The 20,285-nt window shown below is 36.8% G+C and overlaps 1 protein-coding gene across 1 annotated transcript in view; it reads left to right on the top strand.

Annotated features, from left to right (window-relative positions):
- UNC13C (unc-13 homolog C) overlaps nucleotides 1–20,285 on the top strand; it is a 591,853-nt gene that overhangs the window by 554,959 nt on the left and 16,609 nt on the right. The window lies entirely within an intron of this gene.

The following is a 20,285-nucleotide window of genomic DNA, read 5'->3' on the forward strand; positions in this document are numbered from 1 at the left end:
CACACACACACACACACACACACACACACACACACACACACACACACGCGCCTGCATATTTTCCTCACATTCTCCTCATATTTTAGCTTTCACATCAAATGACATTGCCTTTTTAGTATACTGGAAGAACCTAGATAGAAACGACTCCTGCCTGTGATTCCATACAAAAGGGGTTATTTTCAATTACTTTCAGTTCAGTTTTTGTTCATGAACAATATGATGTGATTGAAAAGCCAATTTCTATGGGAAAACTTGGCTGTTTACATATGTGTTTATAATGTAAAACTTTGTGATCGGTTTAGAAGACGTTAGATCCTCTAGCTCTAAATTGCATGGCTGTCTTAATGTGCGGTTATGCCTCATTTCATTTTCCACTGGAAGTCATTTCATTCCCTTGGTTTATAAACACCTTGAATTCTCTTTAACTGAAAAGACAAGGTAACTTGATAGAGCATCCCCCTTAGCACTAATAACCCCCAAGGTAGAATCAAACTAAGCAGAGCAAAACTATAGGCATCATGTCCTACATCATTCAAGAAAGGAAAGAAAATGGTGCTGAAAGGCAGGAAAGCCTCTATGAAGAAATTCAAAAGAATAGACGGATGTACTGGAAATGCAAATGAAGAATGTCAATTTTTCTTTTCCTTTGGAGTAGGCCAGTTTGGAAATTAGCAGGTAAAAAGTTGCAGTTATTTAGATGGCAAGGCTAGTGAATCCTAGACAAACAGGGTCCCAATGTCCATTATACAAAGCATACCTGTGTATCCTACTTGATCCTCTCAGTGATCCTATAAAGAACAGGGGACTATACGCATTCTCTGATGAGAAGACAGGTCTTCAGGGTGGGATTGGGTGACTTGTAAGAGTCACATCAGTATTAATTAGTAGAACTGGGGCTCAACTCCAAATTTTTCAAACTGTAAACACAGGACATTTTTCACTAACCAGCCCACTAACCAAAGCTTTTATCAGAAAGCTGAATTTTCTAACATTTAGAGTAATGCTCTGGACATATGAGTGAAACCAATTTTGGCCCATAGTCATTACGCCTTGTCATTAGCCTACCATTACTAATCTATATGAGCAGCAGAATTAAGATGTAATAAAGTCTAATAGAACCTCTTATTATTTGTGTGGATACAACAGTAACCGAGATGGGTAACTATAGACATTAATTCAACAGATGTTTATATATTGCCTGAATCTTTTCCCTTGCACTGTGGAGTGTTCGGGAAGTATAGATAAAAAATAGTTTTTCCTCCCAATCTTTGGGAAGGCAGGAACTAGAAAGGTGAACGTACAGAAGAATCACCTACTGAGGGATATAACTAGGTTGGACAGACGACTGTTAAAGCCATCAGTCAACATTAATTTACCAGCAGCACAGCCACTTTTCATCAGTTCCCTTATTCATTCACTCAACATTTAATCATTCATAGATCCATTTTATACACCATATGGCTAGACGCCACCCAGATAATTTGTTTCCTTCCAGCAATCATTTACTACCATTGTAAATTGTGTAAGTCTGTTGATTGGGATTCAAACCTAGATTTCAACTTCCGACTTTTGTGTCATGTTGATTTGATACGATAGCTATGAAGTGACATGACAGAATGTCAGATGGCAGAATCTCCTTCTACCAGTGCCATTCAGAAAACCCATGAAATATTTATACGGCCTGAAGTTTCCTATGTGCCCAGAGTCTACTGTGGGAAACAGAGTTTTCTACGCTCCTTCCCAGTTCTTAAAAACAACCAGCAGGCAATTAATACAACTCACTCAAAATGGCTGGTGTAAAAGGCAATTTGGACACAGTATGGATTTGTAATGTTTTAAAAGATGATGTAGTTTTATAACTTCCGTGTTTAAGGCCTCTGTACCCTCCCCCTACTTCTCAATTTACAGACATTTCTGTTAGGATGGGGTTCATCCCAGGAGGCATATGTCACCCTGCCCCCTTCCGCAGACAGCCAAATTCCTAGGGAGGGTATTTGTTATACCAAGTTTCAAAAGATAATAAAATTGGTCCTGGGCACTGACCATAGGTGAAACACTGTAGTCTCAGGAAGATGGATTTTGTCTAATTCCTGGATCAGGCAGAATCAAAGTTGTAGAGATTTGACATCGCTAGATAAGATGGTTCAGCAATTAGCCCTAGAACCCAAAGCACTGTCTGCTCAAATACAAAGGAAATGCTAATATATTTTAAATTTATTTTCTCAAGTAAATTGAAATCTCCTGTGTGCATATGGTCATATTATGTATTTCTTCAAAACTTGGCTCTGCCGTTTATTAACTATGTAACATTGGGTAAGTTATTCATTTCTCTTTGCCTCAATTCCCTTATCTGTAAAATGAGGATAAGAATAGTACCCCCAGTGTGGTTGGTGAGAAGATTAAATGAATTAATATATGTAAAGCTCTTACAACAATGCCTAATACTTAATAAGTACTTTATAACTGGATTCTTAATTATAGAACTAGTGATATTTTATTGTTTTTGTTTAAATTAAGGCAGTTGTGTTTTCGTCTCTTATTTTGCCAAGAAAACTCTATGGCAATCTATCTCCTAGCCCTTATGCTAAGTGTGGTTTTAGTGATGCAAGTACGTCACAAGTGTGTAACATTTTTCTCCACAAATAATTTCAAGTTCTTGGACAGCTTCTTTTTGTCTCATTCTTTGGCTCATTTGAACAGACTCAATTTTTGAATGATTTGTACTTGATATTGTATAGAAATGTAGCCAGATAATTGAAAGATAATCTTCTATTCCTTTTATTACTCACTTCATCTCTTGAAAAATGATTAGGTGGCTAACAGATTTTCTCACAGCATAACAAATATTAAATATAAAAATGGCTTTAAGAACTTTCAATAAATAAAGCATCTTCAGTAGCAATTATAGTTGCCTACTGAGTGTTTGGTTTTAGTGTTTTGAGTGAACTAACTGGCAGTTTTGGTCAAACATCCAATATGACTGAGTCTCGCTGAATTGGACTGGGGTCGAGCTACTTAGCGTGAAAGTTCAAACCAGAAATATGTGTAAGTTCCATTTTAGAGATTATATTTACCAAAATGTTGCCTTTTCGTGGCATATAAACATGCTTAATACAACTGTGGGCATTCTTTCTCCCAGAAATGTTACATTAAAGAGAATATTTCCTGTAACACATGCCAAACATGCCTCCCTGTGAATTTTAGATGATTTGTCCCCATAGAAAGCTGACCACAGAGGCCAACCAATTATAGTGTTTTTCGTTTTGTGGATTTTTTTTTCATCTATGAATGGGAATTTAAATAAAAATATGTCACATGACTTTAGGTCCAGACTTACTCTGAAGAGCTACCCTCTGCTTACACACGTGTGCAGACACAAGCACAACAACAACTCAAGAGGCCAAACGAGAAAGGTCTCTAGGGACAAGTAGTGTGATCATGTGTGAGACATTACACAGACCTAGGTGCCCAGAGAAAGGCAAGAGCCAGAGGAATCCTACCAGGTTCACTAGGAGACAACGGCTGGAGGACAAACCGTTTAAGACCCAGCATCCTTTGGTAGAAAGGCATCCACAGCACCTCCAGACCAGAGTTTCTGTTGCTTCAGGCCCTCCACACACAAGGGGTTCATCTTAGCCCAGGGTTTGGGCCCCTCTGTTTATGAACCCCACAGATATGTCTGGGGGAAGACGTATGGAAGGAGAGGGAGAATTGCTAGGCATGGAGAATCGTCACATCCTGAAGCACTGCAGAAGGGGGCAAGAGTGCCCAAGCTGTGTGAAAGGTAATAATTTTAAAAAGAAGCATTGGATTTTGATCTTCTCGTGAACTGGCAATCTACTGCCTAACACATAAAAAGAACTCCAGATGTCATTTGCGTAAATTACAGAATGATGTGTTAATACATTACATCAGAAATATCACAGGGAACTGCTTACATTAATGATGATTCTAAACGTTAGAAAAGCAGATACATTATATAAAATTCTGATTCTGACTGTATAAAAATACTGTTATGTCTAGCCAATAATATAAGCCATTTTTCAATTATATCTAATTTTCATGGAGCAAAATAATGATTTTTTAAAATTGAGGTATTAGATGTATTCCTGCAAGGCAGAGTTTGGCTTAATATTAGGAAAAACGTACTAACCATTGGAGCTATCCGGTAAAGGAATGGGATGCCTTCTTATGTAGTAATGTCTGCATGATAGAAAATAGCCAAGCTAAGACTGGTCAGGACTTTCCAGGCGTATTGTAGAAAGGTCTGCTGCAATGAATGGAAGATTTTAACCTCTAAGGTCCTTTTTAATTCTAAGGTTCTATAAGATTGCTTGAGGATTTTAGAAATTCAGAGTAAAAAGCTATCTGAATACAGTCCTACAGTTTTATATTCTCCAGGGACATTTCCGTGCATTCTATGTATGGTTTGGGTGGATTGAAGTTCTGTGGAATCAAGCTAAAGGAAGCAGCACTAGGAAGAGTTTATTAAAGTTTTCCTAAAAGAATTTAGGAAATGTATCCTGATTTAGCTCAAGTATTGTAAAATTCAATTTGGTATTGTAAAATTCAATTTGGTATTATAATTTCTAGTAAATTTCCTAAATTTTTCCTTCTATCTTTAGAAAGATTTGGCTGCTTGCATATGTCATTCATGAAATTTATTACCGAGCAGACACACAGTAGATGTTTGCTGTGTTGCAGTGAGGCTAGCCTTTGAGAGGATGCAGGGGTTGTTGGGTTGTTAGGCTTAAAAAAAAAAAAAATGGTCACTTGAGTTATTCTATTTAAGAGCTACCAGATAAAGAATACTTTAGTGTTTTCTAATTGTTCTTAGGATGACGATAGAAGATATGAGGGAAAAAAATCCAGAAACAAGAAAAAATAACTTATGCGGTCAAATTAGTGTTGTGACCTCTGTCTTAAAAGTTAAGCAGTTTTCCCTCATTTTTAACTTGCTAATATGCACTGAGAAGAGGACCTAGTGTGCAATATTTCCACATGTATTTGTTCATAGAAATCTCTTATATTTACAAAGCCCATTTGGTATAGATGACTCATAACGCCATGTATAAATATTGATTAAACTAAAACACACGCATACACACATACTCATGAATTTGTAGAGTTTGTTTTCTTTCAAAAATGACGGCAGCGGTATTTGTTCTGTTCCTTGTACCCCTGGTGCCTGGTGCTCAGTATTTATTGAATGAAAAAACAGCAGTCGTGCTAGTGCGAAAAAAAACAAAACAGTCCATTCTATTATTCTTCTCACCAAATCCTTTCTTCCCGCTTAACCCCTCTCAGAATAATCAGACCTTACAGTAATAGCAGATTTTAGAGTTGATTAAATATATCTGTGTTCACAATCTTACTTGATCCTCACAAAAACATAGGTAGAGAAATACTGTCATTCCTATCTTATCAACGAAAAAATTGAGGCTCTGAGAGGTGAAAAGACTCAAGCAAAGTCCCATCACTAATGATTAAGACACAAATCCCTGCTTCAAGTTTCCACATCCAGTACATTCTTTACTACCCATGAGCATTTATGCCAGCCTCAGAGGTTCAGATCAAGAAGAGAAAAGCTAAGCAATTTCTTCTGCATTGGACGACTCCTGCTTTCGCTTTGACATTGTCTCTTTTATAAACCACCAATGTAATTTCTATTTCTTCAGTATCTCCTTGCAATCATTGTTACTGTTTTTATCTACAACAGTATAACAGGTAAGAACTTTTTCTCTAACTCTGGTAAAACTGTCCAAGTTTTGAAAAATAAGATTCTCCAATAATATTAGACCATTATGGATCCAGGGCCCTGGGAGAATCTCAAGAGAGCAATTGTTCCTACGGTAATCAAATGCGTAAACCACCGAGACACTGTTGGTCTACACTGTTTATGAGAACCTCCTTTAGGTGGCCCAATTAGTTTTCAGTCCCTCGTACAGTGAAAAATTCTTCCTCGCATCTAGACACATTTTCTCTGGGTATGTGTTAAGCTTATTTTATCTATGTTTCTGTCCTGAATAGAAATGAAGGATACCTGTTCCTTTTCTTCCTGAGATTACTTATACCCTAAAGAAAAAATGGACCTCTCATTCTTTCTCTCTTGTCTCTCCCCAACCACTGCAAGTAAACTTGAAGAGCACATTAACTATCTATACTATTTAAGTTAGAGACCGTGAAACGATTAATTTCCTCTCTTGCTTTTAAAGTGGTTGAGTGTTTTGATGATTTTTGTTTGTTTTTAGGAAGAGGTTTCACAGGTGTAACATAGCAGACATATAATCATTTATTAACCTCTTCTTCTATTAAATGCTTTGAGCCATGGAGAATAATGGACACCACTCCTACCAGAGTAAGTCTTGGTCTAATTTACCAGAGCTAACAGGTAAGCATGGGACCGTTAGAGGGTCATTTCAAAGCAGCACTTATTAGCGTGGACTGCTCCTTCATCTCATTAGAGCGAGGCTCTATAAATCCCAGAAGGATAGAGTTGTTATCCAAGGAGCACTGTGTGACAGAGAGAAGTCTAGAGATGGATCTCGATAGAGGCATATGCTTTAGAGAAGCAAGGACTTTCTATGAACACAATATCATATCACCAAAGGCAAAGAGTTAGGCTGGGTTCGGGATATGGAGGGAGCAGGCCAGAAGGTCAGAAACAGAAGGTCTAGTTTGAGAACAGGATGAGCTCAGGTAGATTAAAATAGATTATAAAGTGCCTCTTAGATTTCTTTGTCCATATAGAACTTTCCTATTTCTGAATACATAACAACTGTAACACCTGAATACTCACTACAATTCACTTTTTGGTACCTTATTTTTTTATGTGTTTTATTGATAAACAACATTTCTGAATTTGGAACATCCTTCTCACCTAATCAGTTTGTTTTTTTCTTATACAAGTTTTTTTTTTTTTTTTCCTCTCTCTTTGGGGAAAAACAAAAACAAAAAAACTCACCTCTTTTATACTTTAAGAGAACTCCATAGATTGATCATCTATTCATTCACGGGACTAACGTTAGCTAAGTGTTTATCATGGACCGTGCATTATTCTAGATGTTAGCGACACAACACCGAATACTTCAGCCTCTACTCTCAGGTCGTCTACCGTCTAATGGATTAGGTTAGATTAGAGTGAACTACTGCATTCTTCCTAGCAATTAATTCTTTAGTTCCAAGGCATGGTTGGCATGTCATGTAATGGATATCAGTAAAATAAATCAAATAAACAACAAACATATTTTGATAATCTGTATGCCAGGAACTCTGCTACATGCTACAGGGAATGCAGAGGACAATGTAATAGGGTTTCTAATATCAAGGAGAAGAAAACCTGGGGGAATAGGCCACAAACAAAATTACTAATCCAGGGCAAGCTTAGCAGAGCATTACAGGGCAGTGCTGTGGGTTTAGAGAAGGGAGAGAGCATTTGATGGTAGGAGTGAGCTGAGGAGACACGGGAGAAACAAAGACCTAGCTTGACATTGAAGGATGAGTAGGATTTGTATAGTCATCAACAAGCAGAGAATGAAAGAAAGACATAAACATTGGGCAGGGTGGTGTAGCACTAGGCTTATTTGTATCACTGTCTTCTACAGGCAGCTAAAAAAAATTAACTTTGGCTTTTACCAACTCTGTCAGCAGGAAAAAAAAGTAGTAAAGTTTTGGTAATCACAGAGGACCAGACTTCCCTGATCATTACCACTATGCTCTTTCATTTTGAGGGTATGGTAGAATGGGCCGGACATCTGCCTTCCACCCTAGCCCCACCTTAAAAGAGTTCTGTCAGGGCTGTTCAATTAATTTAACAGCAGGCAGAAGGAAATACCAGATTGGCCAAAAAGTTTGTTCGGCTAATGAATACGTTGTTCAATAAAGTTCTTGGTGAACATGGAATTTTTTTTTTTACTTTAAACCGAACAAACTTTTTGGCCAACAATAAAATCGGGTGTCATTCTAGGGCTACTGCCAACCATTTAAGGCCCTGTTCCCCCTCAAAATGGAGACGTGGAAGCAGGAAAAGGTGAGGAAAGAGTGAGGATAGAAGTGCCTAGTTTTGCAGTCTATTGCAGTGATTTGCAGTCCTCCCCACGCACTGCCCCGTCAGTGAGAGGCTGACTCACACCCTTGCCCTACTTCTCTTCTGTGATCCCACAGCCAGCTCCCCGGTCTTATTCCTGCCCTCCCCACTAGCCCTCTTCTTGTCTGGTTTAGCCTGGCTTACACTCAAGAGGCAATTCTTTCTCCATCAGTTAACAGCTCTGGAGAACAGACTAGCTCCTTACTGGCCTCTGAGGACCGAGAAAGCATCCAAAGGAAGCAAAGCCGTAGGTGGTTTCCATGGAGCTGTGCAGCCTGGAGTTGGAGGGGATAACTTTATTTCTGAAGCACCTTAATTACCATAATACCCCTTTAACACACTACTCAGAGTAATAAACACAATTGTTTCTAGCTTTCACTGAGAACAATAGATTAGATTCACTGGGCTGAAAGGGAGACAGGGTTAAAGCAAGCTGAGAGTAGGAAGAAAATCCTCCCACCCACCGCCAGCCTCGTAGAAATGAGGCACAGGAATATCCTTTAAATGGCCACCACCGTTCCGCCATCAAGTAGATAGCATATTTTAATATTTTTACTTTGAGGTTATAGTATCAATAGATTTTATTTTTTAAGGTTTTTTTTTTATTGTAAAATAAGTAAAGAGAACCTCATAAAACAAATGTAAGAACCACAGAGGTCAACGAAGAGAACTTTGCCAGCCACCGCAGAAGCATCTCCATGTTCCCTGTCCCAATCACACCCTCAGCCTTCCTCCAAAGGTAACCACTGCCTTGACTTTTATAGTAATTCTTAGCATCTCTTCATAGTTTTATACCCAAGAGAGTTTATTTAGACACTAGCGTTTCACCTTGCACACTTTTATTGGATACCTGTTAAGTCCCTTTAATTTGTAAGTTCCTCCTCCACCTTTTTTCTTTACAATTTACCTTTTGAAGAACATGGGTTGCTTGATTCAGAGTCTCCCATAGTCTGGATTTTCCTGATAGAAGATTTAGAGTGTGATTCAGCATATCCTTGTATGTTCCTACAAATTAGCTAGTGGGTCCAGAGGCTTGACTAGACTCAAGTTCCATCCCTTAGGTAAAGCAATAGGTAGGATTAGTGTAGAGAGTGCATAGAAGCTGGGGTGTTCCTGCCCCTTCAATGTTCATTCTGTTCTCTGTGCCCTCTCCTGTTCGTGGATTGGGCAGTTCCCCTCCAAGTTCCAGCTGCTATCTCAAATTGGCCCCCAGGACCATCTGGTGAGTACCTATTGGCTATTTGGGGGCACTCTGGTTCTCAAATCTGTCAGATGGCCCCATGCTTCTCTTCCAAACAACCATCAGTTACACAAAAGCCTAGTGGCTGTTGGTGGTGGCTCCTGCATTCTCACGATTAGGGATTCATGGGCTACCTTGGCACCGGTTACACGGTAAATGTTTCCCTTGGGTTTGTAGTTTCACCAAGTAGTTGCTCTGTGTGTCTTCTTACGGATTTAGGAAGATCCAGAAATTAGGCTGACACTGTTTTGAGCCATCTTCTCGGAAGTCTAGTATGATTTTTTATCATATGGAATGTATCTTTGAAGGAATAGATTCTTGTATATTTAATGAGAAAAAATACTTGATATTCATAAAATCAGGTGACTGGCAACTTTGGGAAACCCGCTTATTCTGTATATTGAGAGATTCTTATCTGGTTGTTTATCAATCCACAGTTAATTTGCTACCAGAACCCTATTTGTAGCACTGAACTCTTTCTTAGCCATATGCAGAAAATCACTTCTCTTGCTAACATTCCAATTCAGACCTATAACCATTCTAACCCCAAACCCCGTCACACACGAATAGTAAAAACACAAGGACCTTCTCTGTTCAAATAAACTTTGTTGAAACCTCACTCCTGAGCATGATTTATTTTTTTACCTGACTTCCTAAATACAGTGTTTCCATTGTCTTCATTACCAAATTCCAAGTGTTCGTTCCCACTTATTCATAGGTCCTTTGATCTCCTCAGGCCACAGATGCCTGATACCAAGGTTTCCGGACCTTTGATTTGCTTCTGCTGCTTTAACCCTCAGTTTATTGATCTGAGACCTGGACCCCTGCCCATCTCTTCATGGAGCTGGCCTTTTCTTAATCCTACACTGGACTGGCTGGCCCCATTGTCATTCATGCCCTGACCTTGTAAACACCACATTGTATAGCATCAGATGGCCTGCTTTTCCCAATATTACATAACACCTTCACATGTCATTTAAAAATCTTGGAAAGTACGAGTTTTAAAGCATGCATAATTTCCTACCATGGCCTAAACTGTGCTTAACCATGCATCCTAACACTTGTTGGTTATTTTCAATTAAGGAAAACAACTAAGAATTTGAAATTGCAGGTACTCTTATACCAGAAAAAAGTAACAGCTACAACACCTCTGAGTTTAGGTGGATATTTGCTGTAAACACTTTGTTTTGACTGGGGTGGTAGAAGTTTTTGGGGATCACTGATGTCTTTATCCTTAAGGGGTTCTCCTTCTGTCTCCCTGATTCCCCCAGAATAAGCTCTAGTTCTAAATCTTTTTTTTTTTAATTGAAGTATAGTTGGTTTATAATATTGTGTTAGTTTCAGGAGTCCAACAAAGTGATTCAGTTATGTATATGTATATATATTTTTTCGGATTATTTTCTGTTATAGGTTATTACAGGATCCTCCAGAGCCTGTTCCCATGCCCTCTGCTGTGCCCCACTACTGAGGCCATCTTGACTTTGTAGTGCTGGGGTAAGCATGGTGGTCACATGGAGGAATCTATCAAAATCCCCATCCTTAGGAAGTTTACAGTTTACTGAATTGGAAGTATGTGCATTTTGTGTACAAATAACTATAATCAAAGTAGAAAATACTAAAGCATTAAACAGATTATAAATGAAGTTGTATCAAGGAGAGATTATTTTCTGGTGGAGAGGTCAAGGAGGGCTTCCTGTAGGAAATGGCCTTTGACTTCAGCTTCACATCCTGTATTTATTTTTTTACTTGATAATATATTGAAATTGACTTTTTTTTTTTTTTTAGAGCAGTGATACTCAGTTCTAAGGCAAATTCTGCATCATGAATGCAACCGGTTTTAGGCTCTGACTGAGGTCTAATTCTAAATAGTTTAAACGAAGAGGGAAATGAATTGTAAAAATGCTAGCAACTCTCAAGTTAGAACTGAGCCACAGGGTGCAGGGATGTATTGGACCGGGGAAATTACTGGAAGCCAGTATTTAAATTCCTTCAAAACTCTGTCCTTATCTGTATTTCTCCATGCATGTTTGACCTTCTTCAGAGTCGGATCCAAACTTGTCTTTAAAAGGAAAAATAATTTGTAATGCTCTACCCTACAATGGAGTTCCTCAGCATTGTTTGAACTTGTGAAGTTTTTAGAGTGATGGCAGTTATAAAGAACACAATCACTGGGAATTATTTCTAAGGCCTTTGGCTTTTTTCCTGATGGCTTCAGACAGATAGTTGATTTTGTATTTTTATGTGTGTTTACTTCAGAACATAAAGTCTCCTCAAAAGTATGTATTCTCTAGATTTCCACATGTATGCGTTAATATACGATATTTGTTTTTCTCTTTCTGACTTCGTATAGAGCAGGGAGCTCAGCTCGGTGCTCTGTGGTGACCTAGATGGGTGGGATGGGGGGGGTAGGATGGGGGAGTGTGAGAGAAGTCCAAGAGGTGGGGGATGTATGTATACATATAGCTGATTCACTTCACTGTACAGCAGAAACTAACACAACACTGTAAAGCAACTATATCCCAGTTTTTAAAAAAGTATGTATTCTCTAGGGGAAAAAAAGCCAATTTCTCTTCACTTTTCTGAGGTTCAAGTTTTTTTCAGAGGTTCAAGATTTTTTGAAGAAAATAGCATTACTGAAGAGTAGATATTAAAATTTTTCTTCTTAATCAAATCTAAGGCCTAGATTAATCAAAGCTAAAATCTAATCAGTATATTCAAGGTACTTTCCTTTAAAATAAGACATATTAGTATTTGCTATAAATATAAAATGTGTTTTTTAAACAAAAATAAAATAGATCTTTCCAAATTAAAATGAAAAAACATAAAGGAATTAACATTTATAAGCACCTGATATATGTTAGACAGCGAGTTCAGCCAATGTTAACCTCATTTTGTCCTTTTCATCTTATGAAGAAGATGTGATTATTTTCAGTTCCACAGCTGAACCGAGTGTCAGAGATATTAAAATGATCACCCAAGGCCAAAGCTAATAAACAACAGAGCCAGAATTCAAACCCAAATCTTTCAGATTACAAATTCAGATTTAAAATTACAAAAATCTTCAAGTAGAGTTATTTATGTATCTATTTTATTCCACTGCTGTATAAGGAGGAAATGCAGTGCACTCATTTCATGGGGTTTTGCCCCCACAAAACCTAGCCAAGTGGCCAGTTTAATATATTAGTAACCAAATGAAGAAACCATGTTTAATTCATTTATTTTTAAACTCTATACAGTAACTCAAGTTTTATATATCCAGATTTCAAAGTCTTATTCAGTACTGTATAACGATCAGTAAGCAAAACAGACTAAAGGAGGTAAAGAAAAGGAAAGAAGCAAAGGAAACACAGAGGGTTTCTTGCATGAAGTTCTCTATGTTCACTGTACCTGCTGGGAAGTGGAACCATATCTATTCTGTTTCTTTTCTGACAAATGTTATTCATTCTGTCCGTTACAATTCCTTCTGTCTTGTTATGCTGTCTTTGCCGAATTACATTAGATTAGACCGGTTCTTGATAAAACGTTCAGAGCAATACATTACCAAGCCCTGGTGCATTTCTGCAGAGGAGTCAATTTGTGTATGTATGCCCACCTCCTGCAGAGTAACTGCCTCAAAGTGATGGGGACAGTTACATTTTCCTATTAGAACACTAGTCTCTAGTTCTTTAGCCTTCTGACCTGCAACGAAGTCTATGATATTAAATGATCTCTCATTTAATAGTAGCACAATGCATACTATTGTGCTATTTGATTTCTCATACACACCTTTTCATGTCTTATATACAGATTTTCCCCCCTTTAGAGTAGATTCATAATATCTCATAATAAGATATATGATGATGTACTCACTATTTTACTACTTATAAACATATAGGTTGTATCTAAATTTTTTAGCCATTATAAAAATGTTGCCATGAAATCTTTAGCCATACAATTCTTTGTGTATCTATGCAAATATTTCTGTATGACAGGTTCATAGGAAAGAAATTGCTAGGTCAAAGGGAACGATTTAATATTCTAATAAACAACCACAACAATAATACAGAGGACTTTCTATATGCCAGGTGCTTTTGTAAGTTCTTTACAGGTGATAACATGTAATCTTTACAACAATTGAAGGAGTCAGGTACTACTATTATTATTTCACAGTTGAGGGAATTGAAATATAGAGAGATTCAACAACTTACCCAAGGTCACCCAGCTAATATGTGGTGGAGCCTGAATTCAAATCTAAGGAGTATGGCCCAGAGACTTGCTATGCACGCTGCCTCCAAAACTTGCTTTCCAGTTAATTTTTTATATATGTTATCCCACCAGTTTTGCCAATAACGTATATTATTTAAAAATTTAGATACAGTTTTTTTTAATTTAACATTGAAACAATTGTAATCTTGGTGTAACTTCATGATGCAATAAAGTTCAGTCAATCAGTAGAACAGACACAGGAGTACATGATGAGGCAGAATATTAAGTACGAAAATGGGTGGTATGGATAAGAACACAGAAGTGGATGCAAGTGACAGTCAACCATATAGGCTGGAGTGACTGGAAAGCCATAAAGAGATGGCAGAGTTCAGGTGGGGGGTACTACTTAAATATATGGAAGGAAGGCTTGCAGAAAGGGATACTGTTGCGTGTAGTGAGGGATGAATTTGGTCATAATTGACGGAGGCAGAATTTCTAAAGCCAAGAGTTACTTAGGGAATGTGGGAATTTCCCCTCAGAACAACAGGAAGCCTTGGTTCTAGGAGAAGAAGAGTAATAGGAAGAAATTTGTATCTTGGGAAGTTTAGTCCTGCTAAGTGATATAAAATATAATAGAAATGTATGAAAGCCAAATGGCTTCTTGGAAGGCGACAGAGATACCAGATTTGGTGATGAGATCACAAACTAAGAGAGTAGAATGTTGAAGTAGAGATTGAATCAAATAAACTCTGTAAAGAATAATTGGCAAGGGCTTCCCTGGTGGCACAGTGGTTGAGAGTCTGCCTGCCGATGCAGGGGACTCGGGTTCGTGCCCCGGTCCGGGAAGATCCCACATGCTGCGGAGCGGCTGGGCCCGTGAGCCATGGCCGCTGAGACTGCGCGTCCGGAGCCTGTGCTCTGCAACGGGAGAGGCCATAAGAGGCCCACGTACCGCAAAAAAAAAAAAAAAAAAAAAAAGAATGGGAAAGATTTAGTTACTGGTTAGGATCAGCAAATAAAGCAGAAAGGAAAAGTTCCATCAGGTTTTCAGTGATCTGAGCTTGGATAGCAGAAAGAATAGTGTCATCCAGTTGGAAATGGGGAAGCTGAGAACTGGAGTAGGTTTCAGAGCACCATAGGTCAATTTTTGGATTTGATGAGATTAAACTAAGAGGGAAAACATCCAGCAATTGTATCTATTAGACAATTAGAAATGGAGTTCATTTGGAAGATGAGGATAAGGACTAGAAATATATTTTTTAAACTTAATAAAGATGAAAGTTGAAACTATAACACTATGGAAAGGAGTATTGAGAAAAGAGAGGAGAGAGCCAAGGACTGATATGGGGGAATGGCACATAACGAAAAGCTGAAAGAAGGTGGCTACAAAGATGGAAGAAAAGGAGTAAACCAGAGAAGTAAACAGTGAATCAAGAAAGTAGACAGTGAAGGAAGTCAAGAGGGATAAGACTACAAGGAGGTATTCAAATATGTCAAAGCCAAGGACATGGAAAATAGCAAGGAATTGGGAAAAATATATTTTTATATAGTTTAAAAAGAGATCATTGGGGACTCTCAAAATTTCCAGTAGAGTTATGCTATACGATCACAAGAGATGACTTAAAACTTGCTTGGACATAAGTGAGCAAGTGTAGATGGTACATTCAAGAAATTTGATGATTAAATATGAGGGATAAGATAACATCTAAATAAGTCAGAAGGTCGATGCATAGGCTGGTTGAGTTTTTTTAAAAGTATTAACCTCTGGGGAAACTTGTAGGATCCTGAAAGGTTAAGCTATTTTTAATCTCCTTATCAAACTCTTCTGCAAAAATATATGGATATGCTGATTCAAAACTCTATAATCAGTAATCAGGAGTTAAAAATTCCTAGTTATTGATAAATTTTGTGGTTTAGCCAGTATGAAATCGAAGTTTCTTTTTTTTTATAGAAAATTTTTTTTAATATTTATTTTATTTATTATTTATTTTTGGCTGCGTTGGGTCTTCGCTGCTGCGCACGGGCTTTCTCTAGTTGCAGCGAGCGGGGACTACTCTTAGTTTCAGTGCGCAGGCTTCTCATTGCATTGGCTTCTCTTAGCACGGGCTCTAGGTGCGTGGGTTTCACTAGTTGTGGCATGTGGGCTCAGTAGTTGTGGCTCGCGGGCTCTAGAGCGCAGGCTCAGTAGTTGCGGCGCACAGGCTTAGTTGCTCCGCGGCATGTGGGATCTTCCCAGACGAGGGCTGGAACCTGTGTGCCCTGCATTGGCAGGCAGATTCTTGACCACTGTGCCACCAGGGAAGCCCCAAAGTTTCTTGACACAAGTTTTAAAACATTGTTTTAACTAGGTTTCTTGTATTTTGATTATAAAGGTAATATATACATATTGGAAAATAGAAAATTCAGAACAGCATTAAAAAGGAAAAGATTATTCACAAATTATTCAACTTTTGATATATTTTCTTGCAATTTCATCTTATGTTTGTTTTAAATACTTCAGAAACTTTATAGGAAATTATGTATCCCTTTCATACAGCATTCCAACGTAAGTATTTTATATGATAACTCCTTGTCAATGTGTCATGCTTACATCCAATCACACAGATAATTCATAATTTATGTATTCCCCAATTACAAAATACTTAAGTTTATTTCTCACTTTCATTCAATATTTTAAATTACATTTACTAAAAATTTTCCAGGCAAATTTTTTCTGTATTTAGAATTATGTTTTGAATAGAATTCCATAAATGGAATTACTGAATCCAAAGTTCTGAATATCTAGAAGGCACGTAATACCCAAGTAGCTTTCCAACTATAAATTTGTTCCAATCAAAAGTTGATTAGAATATTAGATTTTTCCCCAAAAATCTCTAGTTCTGGGTGGTTGTTAAAATATTTGTTAATGTAATAGGTAATATACATTAATTTGATTACAAAAGAATAAACATTTCCAATATTTCTTAACTAGTTGAATATTTCTTTTTGTGAATTGTCTATGACCTTTATTCATTTTTTAATGGTGCCTTTGAGTTTATCAATTTGTGATTTCTTTATACATTAAGGATAGTAACCCTCTATAACATTTGTTGCAAACATTTTCTCACTCAGTTGATTACTTGCATAGTATGTCTTTTGACATACAAATATTTTCAAATATTTGCCTTTGTGATTTATTTCCTTAATTTTAAGCCCAAGGAGCCTTTCCACATGCAAATATCAAATAAAATTCATCTATATTTTCTTCCTTTTTCAGTTGTATTTTTCAATTTTAACAATATATCAGAACTTGTTTTTGGTATATGATATACAGTGAGGATATAAAGTTTTTCTCCAAATAGTAACCTATTCTCCCACCCATTACTGAATAATTCTGCCCTGTCCCACTGATGATTCCTTTGCCATTGATACCTTAAATATATTGGAATTCTGTTTCTGGACCTTTTATCCTATTCTGTCTGACCATTTATAGCCCAGGATTAGACTGATTTAATTATTGTTGCTTAATAAAGTATTTTAATATTTTATAAGAATAATACATTTTCATTTCTCTCTTTTTAAGGAGAGAAAGTTCTTAGTTACTATTCATTTAGTGTTTTTAAAAATTCTTAGTTACTTTTAATAGTTCTATTTTTAATAAGTTCTTAGTTTCTATTGTCACTGCTTTTCACATGAGCTTTGGACTCTGTAAAAAAAAAAAAATTGAAGTCTTTGGGATTCTGATTAAAATTGCAGTAAGTCTGTAACTAAATATGCAAGTAAGTGACATCCTTAAGACATTCTGTCTTAACTGTAAAGTTTACAGATATGTTTCATGTAATTATTATTTTATGCCTATATGAAATTTCATTGTTTTATCACATCTTTAATTAACTTTATTTCAGGGATTTTGTTTTTTCTGGCTGCTTTGAGAATGATATACTGTCATCCAGAATCATGTAACTATTTGTTTATTATGTTTTAATCTCTTATCAAATTAATTCAAGAAACACTCTTGTTAAATAATTTTTAAATTGTTATTTTAGTTATTGCAAAAAAAATAACGTCACCATTTCCAGGAGCCATACTGACTTTTCTATTTTTAATCATTGCCTCCACATAAACTTTCAGACCCTGTATTTATTCTTATTTTGCATAGTCTTATTTTGTTCCCAATTTTGAAAGGGAATTTCTAATGATTCACATGTGGGTATGATGTCAGTTGTTTTAAAAGAAATGTTCTTTATCACAGTTAGGAACCATCCTTCAAATCTGAATAACTAAGAGATTTTATCATGAATGGGCACTGAAATTTATCAAATGCTTTTTCAGAATTTATGAGAAAAGTTTCTAGTGATATTTATTAGGATAATAGTTTAAAACAACCATTTCTTGTTAAGATAAACCCTACTTGGTGATAGGGTTGCATTTTATCGATATTTTATTTAGAATTTTTGTATTATATATATAAATTAGTTTAGCTAGGTCTTCTTTTTATACTCTCCATATTAAGTTTTTGTCTCAATGTTATATACATATAAAATTAATTAGGGAGATTATCGTCTTGTTCTCTACACAAAAACAAGAGAATTGAAAAAGAAAATAAAAGTCCTTATAAGCAGACAACATAATTATTTACACAGAAAGCATAAGCAATTCTATAGGGAAACTACTGAAACAAATAAGGCTTTTCCATGAAATCGTTCACTACAAAATCAATATACAAACTCAACAGCATAACTTTACAAAACTAATAGCTAATTAGAATGTGAAATAAAAAAGAATCCTATTTAAAATAGGAGTAAAAGAATACTTACAAATAAATTTAGCAAAATATGTATAAAATCTCTAAAATTTGACATTTTACTCAAGGTAAGACTAGCTCCATAGCTAATACCCACAACCCCAAACTCCCAGAACCTCTATAATGAAGGGATTGCCATGAGCATCTCTAAGCTGCTACAAAGCAAATTTAAACTCCATAGTCATCTCTTCACATGAATTGTTTTTATTTGCACATTTTTCCTGCAAAGATGGTGACTTGAGAGAGAATACTTCTGTGTGATGGAAGCCAGACATAGATCAATACCCATTTATTTGATAAGGAAAATCTGCTTTAAGCACGCCTATAATTTCATTATTTTACCACTGATTCACTTACACAACACTAAAACACTAAAACGAAGAGAACTTTTCAATTACTTTCCCATTGAAGAGTTCATCCCTTCCTAACACCTGCCTTCCTGTTCAATCCACACATCATCCAAATTTCTGTTCATTCTCCTCTTATGGAGCTCCTTCACTATGCCATGCACAGAGATAGACACTGGGAATATAAAACTAAATAAGACTACGCTTGCCATAATAAATTCAAATCTAATAAGGAAGGTATATCCATTTGATATCCACCTGATAGTTTATCTAAATCATGCTATTGCTTACTGACATACTTTCTACAACACAACTTCCCCAGTCTGAGGTTCTTTTGGCTGAAATATGTCTCCAAGTCATAGTCTCTGGGGAAACTGTGTGTGTGTGTGTGTGTGTGTGTGTGTGCGTGCGCGCCCGTGCATGCACACGTGTGTGTGTAAAATAAATTTTATTGGCTCTTGAATTACATTTTGTTTCATTCATACATAGAAACTTGTAGGCACTGCTCATTTCCTTCTGATTTTTATTTTGTGAGGAAAACTACAGGCCAGCTGAAATTCTTTCCCTTTTCTTCTTGGATACATTTCTTCTTCCTCCTGTTCCTCCTTTTTTCCTCCTCTTCTTTTTCTCCTCCTTCTCCTTCTCTTCTTCTCCTTTTCACCTGGATATACATGGGTATAGTTTGTGCTTTTTAATTTTTCTAAAACAAATTGAATTCTTTAAAAGTTGAGGGCTTTTTTTAAGCTCAAGAAATTTGCTTTTTCTTATGCGTTTGATTATGACTCCATTTTTCATTGTGGTTTCTTCAGGAGCATCACTTCCAGCAATAGGCTTTTGCCTGAGTCCTTGAGATATTGTTACCTTTTCCTTGTGCTGTAGAATTTTTTTTTCAGAAGCCCCTGAATTTTATATGTATATTTATCCTCAAAGAAGGAGATCTGTTCACATCATACATTCAAGTAAACTGGATTACCCTTAGCCACATCTCAAAAATCCTTGGTTACTGATAGTTCCAATCATTTGAAGCTGTGGGGTGCATAGCCCCTAGCCTGACTTCACTTATCTAAACTAGCTCAGTGTCTACTACTACGTTTATTGACATCCTCAGTGACTACCAAGAAGAAAAGACATGTCCTAAAGCTCTCATCCCTCAAAACGTATCCTACTCTAGCCTCTTCCTACCAACAATGATTTATATGGTGTGAATACGTACTGCCTTATGAGAGTAATCTTTCTCATCTCATTCTCCTCCATGTAGTAGTGTTTGCTAGTAGTCATGGTGTTAATGAAAAGATCTAACAAGAGAGATGCTAACAGATCAGGTGAAATAGATAATGATTAGAAATAATAATTCTTAGGCACTAGTCAAAACTGAAAGTTTTCTGATTTTTGCCACTTCTGAGTTTCCACCAGGAAAAAACAGCAGTGACTGTCCATATCCATATCCTACCTACTTCCCAAATTCTACTATTCTTTGAAAGTCTGTCCCATTATGTGAATTCCAGAAGACCTTTTTTTTTTTGCGGTACGCAGGCCTCTCACTGTTGTGGCCTCTCCCGTTGTGGAGCACAGGCTCCGGACGCTCAGGCCCAGCGGCCATGGCTCACGGGCCCAGCCGCTCTGCGGCATGTGGGATCTTCCCGG

This window comes from Monodon monoceros, unplaced genomic scaffold (assembly GCF_005190385.1).
Source record: "Monodon monoceros isolate NGI ecotype Baffin Bay Population unplaced genomic scaffold, NGI_Narwhal_1 Super_Scaffold_21, whole genome shotgun sequence".
Taxonomy (NCBI): Eukaryota; Metazoa; Chordata; class Mammalia; order Artiodactyla; family Monodontidae; genus Monodon; species Monodon monoceros.